The sequence below is a fragment of the Cibotium barometz genome, chromosome 9 (genome assembly GCF_041138505.1).
Source record: "Cibotium barometz isolate CiBa-2024 chromosome 9, ASM4113850v1, whole genome shotgun sequence".
Taxonomy (NCBI): domain Eukaryota; kingdom Viridiplantae; phylum Streptophyta; class Polypodiopsida; order Cyatheales; family Cibotiaceae; genus Cibotium; species Cibotium barometz.
Window position 1 is genome coordinate 54,693,453 of NC_141054.1, and position 17,323 is coordinate 54,710,775.

The 17,323-nt window shown below is 37.4% G+C and overlaps 1 pseudogene; it reads left to right on the forward strand.

The window, feature by feature from the left end:
• Positions 1 to 4,261: 4,261 nt before the first annotated feature.
• On the forward strand, positions 4,262 to 6,860 carry LOC147635721 (uncharacterized; annotated as a pseudogene).
• The last annotated feature ends 10,463 nt before the right edge of the window (positions 6,861 to 17,323 follow it).

Sequence of the window (17,323 nt, forward strand, 5' to 3'; positions counted from 1 at the left end):
TGCAAGCCTTATCTCACCATAGCGAGACATATTCTTTCACTTTTCCTCATATCCAACTTACTCATTTTTAGAACACTTCAATGGTGGAGAACAACCATGTACACACTCATTCTATAAAAGAGTTTATTCCTAAAAGCATTAAGAGAAATTACCATCTGCACATTGATCTAGAGAGTGAGTATGCACCCATTCAAAAACGTAGAAGTGGTCAACTATTGCTCTCATCAGATGTCAAAGATCATATGAGGTTGCCGGGGAAGCAACACATAGATCTTTGGTGTGATGATTCCATCTATCCTATTGAACCCCGTACTACTTCACATCCTCCCTTTTCAAATCCCACAACTCTCTTGCATTTTGCAGGTGATGATGCCAAAGCCTTACTAGGTTATTGCAAGTCAATTTCCTACATGGAAGAATGAGAGGCATTATTCACAACATTTTTAGCAACTGAGCTTCTTGGCTTGTCTTCTTGGCTTGTCTACTGAATGCAAGACACAGAAAGTTAGATTGGAAGAACAAGAGTGTCAAATCAAAAAAACTAAGAAGTGACCTCTGCAAATATAGAGAAAAAGATACAATCATTGGACTGCGCATACGGAGAAGAACATGAGGCCCGGTTCTAGAGGCATGAAGAAAATAATCCAAGCCATAAGGTAAGATTTCACTCAATGCATTCCCATTCACATGTCTTTTATATTAGCAGTTAATATTATTTTATTTGCAGGGCTACTTTGTGTTTACATATTCTCTATGTTAGTAATGAGTAGTGTTGTAGGGTTGTCATACATCCTGATAAAGAGAATATCAATCCCAATCTTAATCCAACAAAGCAACTGAAATCATTAGTAACATCAAGAATGGCAAGAGAAATGTTAAAGGAGAAGAAGTTCAAGGTGGTTCAATGAGGTATAGTGGATGAATTTGTAACCAACAATACAGTTTCAATTCTGCGGATATTCAATCCGCCATGGATTCAAGTTGTAAGGGTTATAGCGCCATCCAGAAGTCAGTGTCGTCAGTCCTTGAGGCCAAAGAAAATAAAGCAAAGCTACTTCCAACACCTACAAAAGTTTGGAGACATAGGGAGGATTTAAACACAGAACAGATTCACTATGTAGGTCACTCATACCACATTGTAGGAGAGTTTAAGGGAGAAGGTGGAAGCATATTCTACAATGAACACAACAATATATTCAAGGACTTGGAGCTCTTGAAAAAGAGAATGGTGGAGTTCTATGATATTACATTTGAGGAGACAGGAGGTGTACTTCAATTTGTCATCAAGCTTGATGAGTGTGATGTTATCAAGGAGAAAAAGATGGAAAGGATCACAAAAACACTTATGAATACGGCTCTTTCTAATTGTAGTAGGGATGATCTAGTCTCTTTTAGCATGCAGTCTGAGACAAACATCTGGTGGCTAGGTTCATTTGAGGTCAAGAAAGAGGACCATGTGTTGAAAATACAAGTGAATAGGGTGTGTGCGGGAACAAGCCCTTGGTTAGAGGCTGTAAAAGAGAATGTGTAAATGTGAAAGAACCTGTGAAAAGGTAGAAGAATCTACTGGGAGAGAATAAAGGGTAGCATGAGAAGATTTAGGAAGTGTGGAGATATTCTGGGAAAAGTGAAGAGGTGGAGAGAATCAGGGAAAAGAGGTGGAGTGAATCATGGAGAAATCAGTGGGATTAGATGCTTGATGTAAACTCTATAAATTGAGGCATTGCCCTAATGAAAATTTGCTGGTTTTTGAGTATCCATGCCTACATTAATCTATTTGTTAGTTACCCACTAATTATATCTTAATTATTTATTGCTAATCACTTTGTTAATGATGTTGATTCTAGTGTTTGATCCACCATAGCTCATCACAATGCTCAAATTTCAACATGGTATCAGAGCCATGCCTAGAATCCATCATTTTGTGAGCCCATTATCTTGCTAATTATTTTGCTAATTAGGGTTAGTAGAAAATTATAATTTTCTCTCTTTTTTTCAACTCACCTCTCTACCCCCAAGTGGTGGAGGAGCTCTAGCTCCTTGCATACTCAATCATTGGCCAAACCCTTCTAGCCCAAGGTAGCTAACCCAAAGGAGCTCCAGCCAGTCTAATCAGCGCAGTAAACTGTCAACGCGTTGAGGAGAAATCGCGAATTTGGCCAATGTAGTTTTTTCTGATGAATTTGCTCTTGTCCACTTCAAATTAAATTCACCTAATTTCTCTTAGCCCCGGGGGTTTTCAAGCATTCTCTACAAGCTGGTGAAGACAGAATTCAATTTGATCAAGTCTACAGTGAGATCCAAGCTCTTCATCAAATCTGCACAGGTGACTTTGGTAAAACAGAGATTAAGCTTTCAATATTTGGTCAAATCTTATGTTTCTTGGCTTAATCCTCTACTAGACTCATTGCTATTGATGGCTTTGAAAGCATTTGAGCTCATTTGAAGTCTAAGGCACCACTCCTCGTATACTTTGTTTTTTGCACACAAAATAGTGGATTAATTTGCTAATCAATGATTAATCAGTACTAATCACTATATTTTGATACAATTGAGGATTCAAATTAACCATTAGGTATCTGATACAGATCCCTATAACTTTAGATTTCAATTCGGAGTTGGTTTGATGCTCCAACCAGTCCGTACAAATTGGTTACCCTTGATATAATATAATTTCTTGGAAAAATTATGCTGATAAATTTGTGATAATCATCATTTTGCATTTAACCCTTGGTTAATGCCTATAAATCTCACTCAAATTCTAGATTATTCACAGCCAGAGTTGGATTTGGGAATGTGCATGAGAATGAATGCTATATGCATTATGTACTGGGCACATTGCATCAGTGTAAATATGGGATCAGACACTGCCCTTGTCCAGAATAAGGCAAGAGGTAAGACCTCCCACATAGATTTGGGTTTGCATTGCATAATGACACAAGATAAACATCAAAAGCCCAAAAGAACTGTCAGCAAAACATTTAAACATGTTGCTCACATGGAGCAAGAAGACCTGACGGATGAGCTCATGGCCCCAGCCATGAAAGAAGAAGAATATCTCTTTCCAAGAAGAAGATCCACACCAAGAAGATCTAAAGAAAGACATGGACATGAGAAGAGAAGCTGCCACAAGAAGACTGAAAGAAGAGACAGACGCGTGGAGAGATGCTGCCACGACAAGAAGACTGAAGAAAAGAGAAGATGTGAGGCTCCAAAGAGTGAGGAGCCATGTGAAAATCTCTGAGAGAGAGAGAGAGAGAGAGAGAGAGAGAGAGAGAGACCCCACAACCCAATGTAACTTGCCCCAACAAAGTAAAACCACCTCTGAGCCACCGATGATGTAGGCCACGTGGTAGATAGATGTATGTGTGAGCACTTTAGTTAAGGTCGCGAGCAACTATAGTAAGCCTTGGACACATAGAGAGAGAGAGTGTCAAGGACTATGAGTTTAGGGACTCGAGGCACTGGTCGTCGCAGGCTATCAAGTAAGAGAGAAACTTGATATAGGGTCCAGGTGTGCTAAGTTAACTTGAGGGGAGGTGTAGACACTAGTGGCAGACTATCAAGTAAGGGGAGGCAAACTTGGTATAGGGTCTAGGTGTACTAGGAGTATTCACTTGACGGGAGGTGTTGAAAATACAAGTGAATAGGGTGTACGCGGGAACAAGCCCTTGGTTAGAGGCTTTAAAAGAGAATGTGTAAATGTGAAAGATCTTGTGAAAAGGTGAGAAGAATCTACTGGGAGAGAATAAAGGGTAGCATGAGAAGATTTAGGAAGTGTGGAGATATTCTGGGAGATATTCTAGGAAAAGTGAAGAGGTGGAGAGAATCAGGAAAAAGAGGTGGAGTGAATCATGGAGAAATCAGTGGGATTAGATGGTTGATGTAAACTCTATAAATTGAGGCATTGCCCTAATGAGAATTTGCTGGTTTTTGAGTATCCATGCCTACATTAATCTATTTGTTAACTACCCACTAATTACATCTTAATTATTTACTAATTACCCACTAATTACATCTTAATTATTTGCTAATCACTTTGTTAATGATGTTGATTCTAGTGTTTGATCCACCATAGCTTATCACAATGCTCAAATTTCAACACCATGAATCCTTGTTTTCAGTATTTCATCATACACATATCCCCAATCTCATCAAAGAACAGTTGAATGTAACCAGGATGCTCCATGTAAAGAAAAGGGAGGACTTTCAAGTTGAATGACATTTTGCGGGTGGCTTGAAGACTCTCAAGTGATTATTTAATTGTAGTAAAGGGTCCAATGCAAAGTCTCCATGCCTTTACTGCATGGACTCCGCAAGGGTGATGGACTCTAAGTGGTGGAGATGACCACCGAATAGACAAATTTTGGATGAGAACTTTAAACCAGTGTTTGAGATTCCTCTTTCCAATGTGCATATATGCACGCTTCATGCTTTGTGTCTTATCATAGAGAAATTGGTATATCTCTACATTGGCTTTGCTTGGAAGATTAAGAATGTAGTAGAGAGGAAAGAAGCCATCCATGCATTGGAGAAGGTGCTATCTGAAATTGGACTACATGGAGGTAATGTCCAAATTCTGAAGGACACTAAAAAGTCATCTAATGAAAAGAAAGTTCCAATGAAGCCCTCTATTGGAGGTGTTAAGGCAAGAAGATTTCTTTCCAAGCCAATGAATAATAAGCAACACAAACCCGCAAAGTTAGGAAAGCAATATACAACAACCTATACAAGTAAAATCGAATACCAACAGTGGAAAAAGCTACATAATATAGTGAAAGACCATGAAGGTTCTTCAAGAAATGTGAAAGCAGATGTTTGGCATTCAATTGGTACTCTGTTCCAAATGTGTGAAAATGCCAACTACTCCCAGCAAGACAAAAAGAGCTTTCAAGACAACTTACAAGCATTCAGAGCTGCTTGGACTGACACCAACATTACACACTACATGGTACGTTTCTAGCTTACACTTGTTTCCTAGCCCTTGATATACAACTTACATTGTATGTTTTCTTATGCAGCATATTCTCTACAACCACATGCCTTACTTTATCAACAAGTATGGAAATCCTAGAATTTGGAACACACAAGCTCAAAATGCATATTTCAAGCACACACAACATGGTGGTGGAAAAAGTAAGGCAAACAGCCTACAAGAAGTGTTTCAATGGTTCTATAGAAGGATACTGTAACAACTACACAAAAAAAGAAACCTTGAGGTCATCCAAACTGATGCAGACACTAAGAGATATGGAAAGGAAGAGATTGAAGTGTTCTGAAGCATTTACAAACTCAGATGCCATACAAGCACAAAACAAATGGAGAGAACAAAATATTTTTGTTAATCATCGTTGGATAGATAGATGTAACACATAAGTCTTTTATAATGTATCTTTCCATTCTAATGACTTTTGTAATTCTTGCGGTTCTGGTTTTCGTTTTATACCTTAGAAAACGGTGTTTGCCATACTCTTCTATTTCTTGAGAGTTCTCTATGCCTAGAGACAATGCTACTACAACATAGGTATGAAAGTAACCCCTTCGGGTGCTGGCATAACTAGGGTAGCATCCAAAAATTTCTAAGGAAGTAGACTTCTCTATCAAAATAATCTACTCAATAACTCGTAGGAATAATTATTCCACCTAGAAATAGGAACAATGTCTTGTGAATAAAAAATTTACAACTCTTCCGTCCTGGCTCATGGCATTGTGGTAGATTATCATCTTTACCTTAGATCATTTGGGTAGGTAGTGAGAGAGAGCTGTGTCTCGGCCATAGTACTCCCTTTTATACCACTGCAAGAATTCGTCATTGAATTCAAACGTACTTTGCAAAACAAAATAACTAAGAAACATAAATCTACATTCACACACACACACACACACACACACACACACACACACACACACACACACACACACAGAACCTGAGTCTCATCTGTACAAATAGTTGGTCTTGCCAAAGGTTAATAGAACTTTTGCTATCTTCTCCTACTCTATTCATCCACTCCTTTGTGGAGTCATTCAACCTATCATAGCCATATTTGGCCTGAATCTCCATGAAGGTCCTATCATATGGCACAAAACCATCATCTTTGGACTTTTGTGCTTTGCCCAAACATATGCTGAGACACTCTTTACTATTGTAATTCTCCTCCAATGTTAAGTTATCACTGTCATCTTCTAAGACAAAACCACTGCTCTCTTCCTAAAATTTGGCAATAGCACATAGAGCAAAATCTTCCCTAAGACTGAAAACATTTTGAATGACGGATAGTAGCACATAACGTTTGTTATCCATAATGAATTCTGGAAGTACTGGCAATATTAGACCACACTGGTACACTTTATAGAGATCTACATCTAGAGGTCTCTGTATGGTGCACGTCTTAAGAGCACCAATATCCATAGACTTGGCCTCCTCTTCCTCCTGTACTAACTGTATCTCTTTCTCAACTTCTGACTCTTGAGAAGGTAACTCATCTTCTTGGGAAATCTCATCTTCAATAGTACCTTCATAGAGTAGTTCTTCACCTCTTTCAGGAATCTCTTTATAGAGGCAGTGCAAGTAATAGAGGAATCCCAATGGCTCATACAGCAGCCTGCAACAACTCATGTGCATGGTACACCACATAGGCTTGTAGGAAGATGGGAGTTACTGGTACTTCTTGTATAAAAAATTGTTTGCCTTCTTGCTTGGTGCACAATCCAGCAAGTGCACCCCTTAGCAGCATAGCAGCCTTCCTTTGGATACTGCTTTTTCAAAACTGTCCCTCTGTTTTGACAGGTACTCTGCATGCTGGTCCAAAATTAACTCTACTGGCAGCAAAGGCTTGTTGAACATCTCAGCAATTATGTGAAAGTCATCAGTAGCTCCAGCGTTCAAACAAAATCGAAAAGTCATCAATTAATGCAAGATCATTGCTCTCAACAATTTCCTCCTCAACAGCTTTGGAGCCTTCATCAACACGTCGCTCCTCTTCGCAACACTTAATTCTGCGTCCAACGCCGTGGCTCCCCACTTAAGCCTTCTCTGTTCTAATCAGTAAAACACTGGGAGAAATTGGCACCCGAGCGACCCCTTTATCTGTATTTGTGAGGTTTGGCGTGATAGCACACTTCCATTTCTCTTGCAGTGCTATATCACGCCAAACTGCACAAACCACACACACACACACACACTCTCTCTCTCTCTCTCTAATCAGTAAAACACTGGGAGAAATTAGCGCGCCTGAGCGACCCCTTTATCTGTATTTGTGAGGTTTGGCGCGATAGCACACTTCCATTCCTCTTGCAATGCTATATCATGCCAAACTGCACAAACCACTCTCTCTCTCTCTCTCTCTCTCTCTCTCTCTCTCTCTGAAAGACCCCTGTCCCCTCCGCGCAACAAATTCGAGGGTGCTAGTAGCGGAAGTAGCACTTCTTGCTGTGCGGGATGGAGCCTCACTCGGGGCCTCACCCATGAATATCCCAACAAGAGACTAATCCCTCGGTTCTTCCAAAATTGAACCCGAAAAAACTTCCCTTGCCCAGAAAGCACGGGCGATTCATCCATTGGATATTTTTATTCTAACGTAGTCAAGGTCATCACTAACCAAACTGATCCGACCGAACCCGTAAAGTCACATGGTCAGATCAAGGAAAAGACTTGCACTTGGATCATAGAGACCAACGCTTTTTTCCTCATCGAGAGGCACAACCATTGATTCTTTTCCATAGAACAAGGACTGGTCGGGATTTACTTCATCTATCATACCATAACAGAATTGGGTCTCATTTTAGGGATCCATCAGTCCAGCCTAACCCCATCTAGTCCCATGGGTTAGCCAACCGCCCAACCATTGTAGTGACAGAATCCGTTTAGGAATTTGGTTATGTTTTGTCCTGGGTACCAAGGAGAAAAGAGTTCCCAGACCCCCTAACCGGCGCTTCATGCAAACTTCAAGATAGTCACACCACTTACACACCCAATATGAAATTGCATGTTTCACAGATTCAGCTAACTTTAAAACAATCTTTTAATGAAATCATAGTATCACTGATCATAATCCCCCAAAATATCTGGTTGATTTCTAGTTTCATCGGTGTACCTATGGCATCATTGGCAACCACAACGCTCACCCACTTGTCCACTCAGGGGCCGTTTCAATGGTTCCTAGCTCATAGTACCCGGAAATATATTCACTTATAAAAATCCAGATGGACTCTCCATTGAAGATCAGCAAGATCAACCAGTTGATCCATATAAAAGAGCCATGGACTCATCCGTTGAGGACCAGCAAGGTCAATCAACCAGATCCATGCCCGAATTCAGAAAACAACTCTTACTCCTTGTTCTAATATCTTCCTTGACGCATGCGTGGGTATCTTTGGCGACCTAGAGCCTGAGCACTATATGGTCAGCACCCTCTAGGATCCTTCGCAGGTCACCTAGCACTTCACTCATAGGCCGCTTCCTTGGTCCCTCATCCACCGTACCGGAAGCTCACCATTTAAATCGAACCGAGGTTGGTCAAGACCTTGGTCAACCATGCTACGCGAGACGTCCTCCGTTGACTCTCCGTCAGCTGTTGTAACTTTATCACTTAGGTCATTTCGTAGCTTTTCCTACTTCGATACCGATAATGGAACTTTTTCTAAATTTTTGCCAATTGTTTAGCTTAGATAAAGGTTCTTTTTCTCGACGACTATTTCCATATTCTCAAATTTTCAAATGAATTATATTCAATATTCCTCTTTTGAATAAAAGAATTCATGTGATCAATTCTACCCATATTTCCACTTTTGATAAATATTCATAAACTGAATTATACTAAAAATTTCTCTTTTTACATTTAATTGCTTGAAATCTAAATGTCATGGAAATTTCTCTTTTATCATCAAATAAATTTATCTAAAATTCCTCTTTTCTTTAATAAAAATATTCAATATTCCAAATATACCAGAAATTCCTCTTTTTCCATTTAAATGATTGAATTCCAAATATTATGAAAATTCCTCTTTCATCATTTAAATTTATATATGCATAAAATAATTTTAACTAAAATTTCTCTTAAAAATTAAATAAAAATATCCATTAATCCTAATATGACAAAAATTCCACTTTTTTCATTTAAATGATTGAATTTCAAATATGTTGGAAATTTCTCTTTCATCATTTAAATTGATTCATGCATAAAATAATTTATCTAAAATTCTTCTTTAATTTTTAAATAAAATATCCATTATTTTAATATTCTAACTTTTCTATTTCTCCATTGGAATACATGGATCTCCATTATCATGGGAATTTCTCTTTTATCATAAAAATAAAATTACTAAAAATTTCTCTTTTTCTCTAATTAACTATTTATACATAAACATTAAAAATTAGTTTTCCATGGATATGACGAGAATTATTCATTTAACATAGGATGACTAATCCTAGAATATGGTAGGGAGTCCTCTTTTCACATTATGTATAAAAATGATTTATGTGTTAATTTTTAAAATTTTTGCCATAGCTCCGTTGTTATTTCTGATAATTTTTAATATTTTCTAAGAGAATAAGACTTAGTTATAGGATTATGATAGAGTAACTATCATTTGGACCAATATCCAATTTGTAGACTTAATTCCTAAGTTTACCATAATTTATGTAACATTAAAGCATAAAAAATCCATCTCTTTGGCCTCTAGCTTGACTAGCATAGAGTTTGATTTTAGAATTAGGAATTGCTCCGTGAGAAGCATCATTTGAATTGAGAATTCGTCATAGGAATGACCATTATTTGGCGGAGAGAGAGATATACATAAAAAACATCCTAAATTAAGCATAAATATAAACTTTATGTGATTAATCATTAAAATTCATTAGAGAGCTTCATTTGCATTGAAAAACCATTCAATTGAATACTTCTCAAGCTTGAGAGGGGTTAAGAAGTGAAAAACATTTAGAAGATTAAGAAAAAAATCATAAAGTCACACCTTACCTCTTTTTTTGCTTGATTCTCTATTCTTATCTCTTAGGAGAGGCTCCCAACCAATCAATTGGTTAGTATGTTGAGGAAATTTCCAAGGAAGGTTGAAGAGAGAGAGAAGCTCCAATCTCTTCAAAATGTAGAGGATTTTTAGGGGATAATAGAAAATATACTTATTTTAAGGTAATACTAACATGGTCTAGTTCACAAATGAGAATACAAAAGAATGAGGGTCTATTTATAGGTGAGGGAGGCCACTAACTGAGTCCAACTAAGTTCTAGAATTTTTCAACTTCAGTTTGGCTGAATTTTGACAAGATTTAGACCAGTTTGGCTCCCTTTTTGATTTGGTTTAATCTAGGAGAGAGGAAAGATAAAAATATCTTAATATTTTTTAGTTTAAAACTCATTCACATGTGTGAAATAGGTGCCTCCTTGAAGGATCCCCCTTGCCTTACCAAGGTGTCAAAATTGTATGATTACTCTAAAATATCTCATTTTTTTAGTAATATTTCATAAATTTTAACTTATAAATCTTGTACTCAGTCAACTCTTCATCTTATGTGGGCATTTACTCATTTTTGGGTATTTTCTTTTATTCATTGGATTTATCTCATCCCAACACTTGGATTAATCTTATTGGTCCCTAGGAACCTTAATTGGACCATAGTCCAAAAATTTCAAAAAATCTTGACCCTTAGGCTAAGGTCTTTTAAATCATTTTTAATTGATTCCTAATGCACCTTGGAAAATTTATTTTGATTTTTTGTTTCAGGGAAACATATTTTTGATATTTGTAGAATTTATATATCCAAAAATATCTCAATATTGAATTACCACTCTCTAGAAATTTTTATCTCACTAGGCAAAAACAAGGAAAAATAATATTTTCTTGTATTCAGAAACAGGGAATGATTACACGGGATTGAAGTAAAGCTTATTCATTATTCAGGCTGAGGAGGAATCTTACTCTCTCTCTCTCTCTTTCTCTCTCTCTCTCTCTCTCTCTCTCTCTCTCTCTCTCTCTCTCTCTCTCTCTCTCACCGTTGGTCATATATGCCCTCGTGTGACATTCTACCATTGTTAATACCTCTCTCTCTCTCTCTCTCTAAAAAAAAGAATCGTTAATAGTAGCATGAGGTTTAAATAACTCACATGTGTGAGTCCGTTCTTTTTAATCTATTTGTAAGGGTCCATGTGTGAGAGAGAGAGAGAGAGAGAGAGAGAGAGAGAGAGAGAGAGGCTAATAATTGATACTTTTGATGTTGACAATTCACATGTATAAATTATGAATATAAATATGATACATTTTTTATTCTATTTGTAATGGTGCACGAGCGAGAGAGAGAGAGAGAGAGAGAGAGAGAGAGAGAGAGAGAGAGAGAGAGAGAGAGAGAGAGATTTTTCCAACAACACGACAAGGCACTGACAGCGGTCCATCGAACATGACAAGGCACCGACGACTTTGGTATGTCTTTCTTTTGACGTAAACACACACAACACACACATGCATGCACGCACACACATGCACACACACACACACACACACACAGACACACACACAATCTTTCTCTCTCTCTCTCTCTCTCACACACACACACAAACACACACACACACACACACAGAGGGAGAAACATATACAACATTGACACACACATACAATACAGGCAAAGAGAGAGAGAGAGAGAGAGAGACCTAGCGAGAGAGTGGTTTGCGGTTTGGCATGATATGGCACTTGCAAGACTAACGGAAGTGTGCTAACGTGCCAAACTACACATATAGTGATTGAGGCGTCGCTACACACACACACACACACACACACACACACAGAGGGAGGGAGTATGTGTGTGCAGTTTGGCAGTGCAATAATGTAAATGCACGCTAAATGGAATAGCTATTGTGCTGTAAGATTCCTCCTCATCCCTAAAAGATGTATAAGCTCTCACCTCAATACCCTGTAATCATTCCCTATTTCAAAATGCAAGAAAATACTGTTTTCCCTTGTTTTGGCCTAGAGAGAGAAAATGTTTTGGAGAGTGATAATTCAAAATTAAGATATTTCTAGATACAAAGTTTCTCCTAATGTCTAAGATGAATTCCCCTGAAACAAAAGTTCAAAAAGAATTTTCCAATGTGCATTAGAAATTAATTGAATATGTGTATCAATACGTTAGCCTAAGGGTCTACAATACAGCTTATCATCCAGAGACAAATGGTCAGATTGAAAGAGTAAACCAGGTAATTGAAGATATTCTTCGGTCATGCTGCGGGGCAGAGAGCCCAAAAAGTGACTAAGCTACTTACATTTAGTGGAGTTTGCTTACAATGCCTCTTATCACCGAAGTATCGGGATGAGTCCATTCAAAGCTCTGCACGGACAAGATTGCCTCATGCCATTAACATGGTCCGGCCCATTGATCAGGGTTAAGATGTCCAGATAGATGCTTGATGAGATATGGAGCAGCAAATGCAGGCAATCCGCAAGGATATCAAGGCTGCTCAGGATAGACAAAAGCAGTATGGTGACAAGAAGAGATCGGAGAGAGTGTTTGAAGAAGCAGATATGGTTTTCATTCGTGTACGACCCAAGAGAAGTTCTTTATCTCTAGGGAAGTACAAACACTGTCTCCAAAATACTGTGGGCCATACGCCATCACTAAGAAAATAGGAGATCTAGCTTATGAACTTCTTCTGCCTCCCCATCTGAAAGTACATAATGTATTCCATGTCATTTTACTTAAAAAGTATGTACCCAACCCAAGTCACGTGCTTAATGATGAACAGTTGACTTCTTCGACTCAAGGCCAGATGGTACTCCAACCTGAAGAAATACTTGATGTTCAGGAGAAGGTTCTTAAGAACAGAGTCCTCAGAGAATTTTTGGTCAAGTGGAAGTTCTACACTTTAGAGGATGCCACTTTGCGAGATGAGGACATCTCGCATTTTTCAAGTGGGAGAGGATGTAAGATTCCTCCTTAGCCCTAAAAGATGTATAAGCTCTCATCTCAATCCCCTGTAATCATCCCCTATTTCAGAATGCAAGAAAATATTATTTTCCCTTGTCTTGGCCTAGAGAGAGGAAATGTTTTAGAGAGCGATAATTAAAAATTAAGATATTTCTAGATACAAAGTTTTTCCTGATATCTAAGATGAATTCCCCTGAAACAAAAGTTCAAAAAGAATTTTCAAATGTGCATTAAAAATTAATTGAATATGTGTATTAAAGACCTTAGCCTAAGGATACATTCTCAAAAATTTTTGACTAAGGTGTAAATAAGGTTCTAAAGGGCCAATAGGATTAATCCAAGTGTTAGGATGACAAAAATGTAAATAATCAAAGAAAATACCCCAAAAATGAGTAAATGCTCACATAAGATGAAGAGTTGACTGAGTACTAGGTTTATTAGTTAAAAATTAAGGTTTATTACTAAAAAATTTAATTTTTGACACCTCAGTAAGGAGGGAGAGGTCCCATGAAGTAGGCACCTTTTTCTCATCATTACTTGGCATTTTTAATTCAAAAAATTGGATATTTTTATTTCTCCTTATGCAAAATGGATCATAAAGTGAGCTAAACTAGTCCAAAACTTGTCCAAAATGGATCAAACTGAAGCTAGAACCCTCTAGATCCCTAGTTGGACTTGGTTAGTGGCCTCCCTCACCTATAAATAGACCCTCATTCCTTTGTATTTTCATCTTTGAGTAATTACATGCCAGTATTATCTTCATTTTAGCATAATTCTATTATCCCTCTATTTTACCTCTACTTTTGGGAGCTTTGGAGCTTCTCAATTCTCCACCCTTTCTTGGAGATTACCCTTCCCAACTTCATGGCCAAACCTTGCTTTGTGGGCTTCACTTCTCTCCAAAAGAATCAAGCCAAAATCAAGAGTAAGCCTTAACTTGAAAGTAAGCTTTCTGAAGATTCATAATGTTTAATTAGATAAATACTAATCTTTATGCTTAATTAAAGTGTTTTTATTAAATAAATCTCTCTTTTTAGAAAGATTAATCATCTTTATAGTTAGATCCTTATTAGAAGGATGGTTCTTAATGATAAACTCATTATCTTAATCAAAACTCTAAGCTTGACAACAACAAGGGAGAGAAAAAGATTAGGTATTTTTATGATTTTAATCTAGTAAAAATGATGATTCATTCTTTCAGCTTGTTTATGATGTAGGAAAATCCTATAAACTCATTTTAAAAATGAAAGAGTGTTATGCTAACATTTTATTAGAATTCTCCTATAGAAATGATGAATGGATGTTTTAAATCAAGAGGATTAATCATAAGTATGCTTATAATTATGTTTTGAATGCATAAATAAAATTTTAGCTTAAAAAAGGAGTTCCTATCACATTTCAATTATGTGTATACATTTAAGTTAGAAAATTGAACATTCTCTATAATTGCAGCGAAGCTATGGTAAAATTTTCTAGAAAAAAGATAAATCTTATTTTTATGCATAAAATCAATAATACAAAAAGAGGAATTCCCATCATATTCTAGGCATATATATTTTTATGCAAAAAGAATGATTTTTGTCATATTTATGAAAAATATTTTTTATGATATTTATTTATGCATAATTATTTAAATAGAGAAAAGAGAAATTTTTGTTATATTTATTTTTTTTCATGCATAAATTTAGATGCAGAAAGAGGAATTCCCATGATATTCTAGATACAAATATTTTAAAGATTAAAAGAAGAACTTTTAGCATATTTCAACATATAGATATTTTATTTATTTAAAAGAGAAATTTTCATCGTACTTTAAGTAGAAAAATACATAAATTAATTTCGATATTAAAAGAGAAGTTTTCACCACAATTTCATGTAGAAAATTATGGTATATTAATATTGCAGATCAAAATGAAGAAAAGAATATTTTAAGATATTTTTATGAGAATAAATCAATAAAATGATATATGCATATTCACAAATGGATTATTGGAAGGAGAGTTATCTTTATAAAAATCCATTATTCTCGAATACAGCTATTTATAATTCTATTATGATTGGGAAAGAAAAAAATTTCCTAATTTTGGATTTTAACCTTTTCGATTGGAGATCACCGCCGTTAATTTATCAGATAAATAGAAGAAAAATCAATAGGAATCAAATCTAGGAATGAATCTGAGAAATTCAGGATTGACCACAACCACGTGAGAATGGTGGGCAAGTAAGATGCTTGCCCATGTCTCGAACCATAAATTGAGTAAAACCTTGTGACTATTTCTATTTCTTCAGTAAGAACGGACTACCGGCCGATTTAGAAAAGTTATCCTTAGATCCGAAATCATTGTTAGAAATTCATCGTAATTGATGGGTGGATTACCCTGTTAAGAGATTCCTGATTTTTACTAAGAAAGTCTGGACTTGAGAAAAAGGGTCTTGGGGAATCAAATTCAACGGGAAATTCTCACTTACATAGAAACTTTGTTTTTTGAAATGGACTGTCTTACGCTAGAATGCTGGAGGAAGCATTTGGCCTATGGTTTAAACTAAGGATATTTTCGTCAATAGCTAGTGGGGAGTCATCAAAGGATGTCTCTCGGCAAAGCTTGCCAAGGTCTTGACCACCGCTCGGTATGGTTAAAATGGTACGCTTTTAGTATGATGGGCGAGCGAGGACCGACGAAGTGGTCTTTGAGTGAAGTGCTAAGATACGTAAGGAGGATCCTAGAGGGTTTGACCAAGGGGGGATGCACGGGCTCGCGGTTGCTATAGGACACCCATGCGTATGTTGAGAAAGATATGGATGGACTGACAAGGAATTATCTATGTGAATTAGAACTTGAAATTGGATCATGTTGGTATCACCCCACACCTCGAGATTTTAGGCTTTCTTGTCATATTTATAGACTTCTTAGATGTTTTATTCCGAGTCGTAAGATTGTAGCACCTTTACTGGTAAGGGAACAATTGTATTGCGGCATGCCAGTAGCCCAGTATCGCCATCTCATGCTTATACCATGCTTATACCATGGAGGTTTTGATTTTCTGGAGCCATGTTGCTCAATGTATATATTGCAAACCTTATGTAAATAAAGAATGTTTTGTGAAAAATTTCCAGTTATCTAAGTGATTTGACTATCAGATACTAAGTTTAAAGAAATAAGATCTGTTTCCTCTCGGATGTATATCGTAGATCTTTAATAAGATCAATTATCTTGTTTAAAGTAATTATTTTCAAACTTCTTAAGTCTTAGGATCTCGATGACAAAATCAAATAGAAATTTAATGATGTATCATTTTTGATAGAATCATGAGACGTGCAAACCGTCAGATAGCCAAATCCTCTCATGGATGAGAAAGAGCTTGACCTTGATGTTTGCAAAGCCCTTCACAGATCTCAGCCAGGTCTCTTCAAGGGTGAAGGAAAAAACTTGGGCAAGGCTATTGAAAAGTGGATTGAAGCAATGGAAGAATACTTCGATGTCATTGGATACAATGAGAAAAGTAAAGTGGCTCTTGCAAGGCTGAAGATAGTAGAAACAGCCACAGTGGCATGGAGAAATCACTATGAGACAAACCATCTGGATTGAAACACCCAGACATGGAATGATCTCAAGATATACCTAAGGAAGAGATTATGTCCTCCCGATTTCTTGGAAACTAAGATGAATGAATTCTTGGAGTTAACCCAAGGGAGAAAAACTATTGAAGAGTATCGCCAAGCATTTGCTCTTCTCCTTAAGTACTCTCACCAACCACCACCGCTAGACGAAGAGCAACTCATGGCCAGGTTCATTTGAGGAATGAACGAACCTTTGGACACCCTGGTAAAGAATGCCAAGCCAATTTCCATGGCTGAAGCAGTACGGATGGCAAAGGACTTCGTTAAGGCCTTTGTTGTTAAGGTCTCGTCAAAGCCAGCCCCCTCGTCCTTTAAAAGGTTCCAAACACCAGGAAGTACTTGTAACCTTCTGCCTCCCCAAAAAGACACCAGGGTCCCAATCAGAACCAAGAGACGGGAAGCTTCAGAATGGAAGGAGGGCCTTTTTCTCAAAGCTCTTTTTCAGGAACTCCAACTCTTTCCAGAATGCATAAGGAAGAGCTTCGAAGTGAAAATAGGTGTTTTGGTTGCCAAGGTTTTGGGCACCAGCTCAAGGATTGCCCAACTCCTTCCATGTCAATTAGCCAAGGAAGCCAAGGTCCTAGAATTCAAAGACTGACTCCGTATATCAGTCCAATCGGGGTCCCCCTCGCCAAAACCAGGGCAACCCTAGAAGAGTGCCAGCTCAGCCTCCAGCCTCAATGCAAAGTAGTCTTAGAACTCCTTCCCAAAATTGGGGAAACCAAAGGGAGAGAGTTCCACCTCAGACTGCACAGCAGCTAGAGCCGCCACAATAG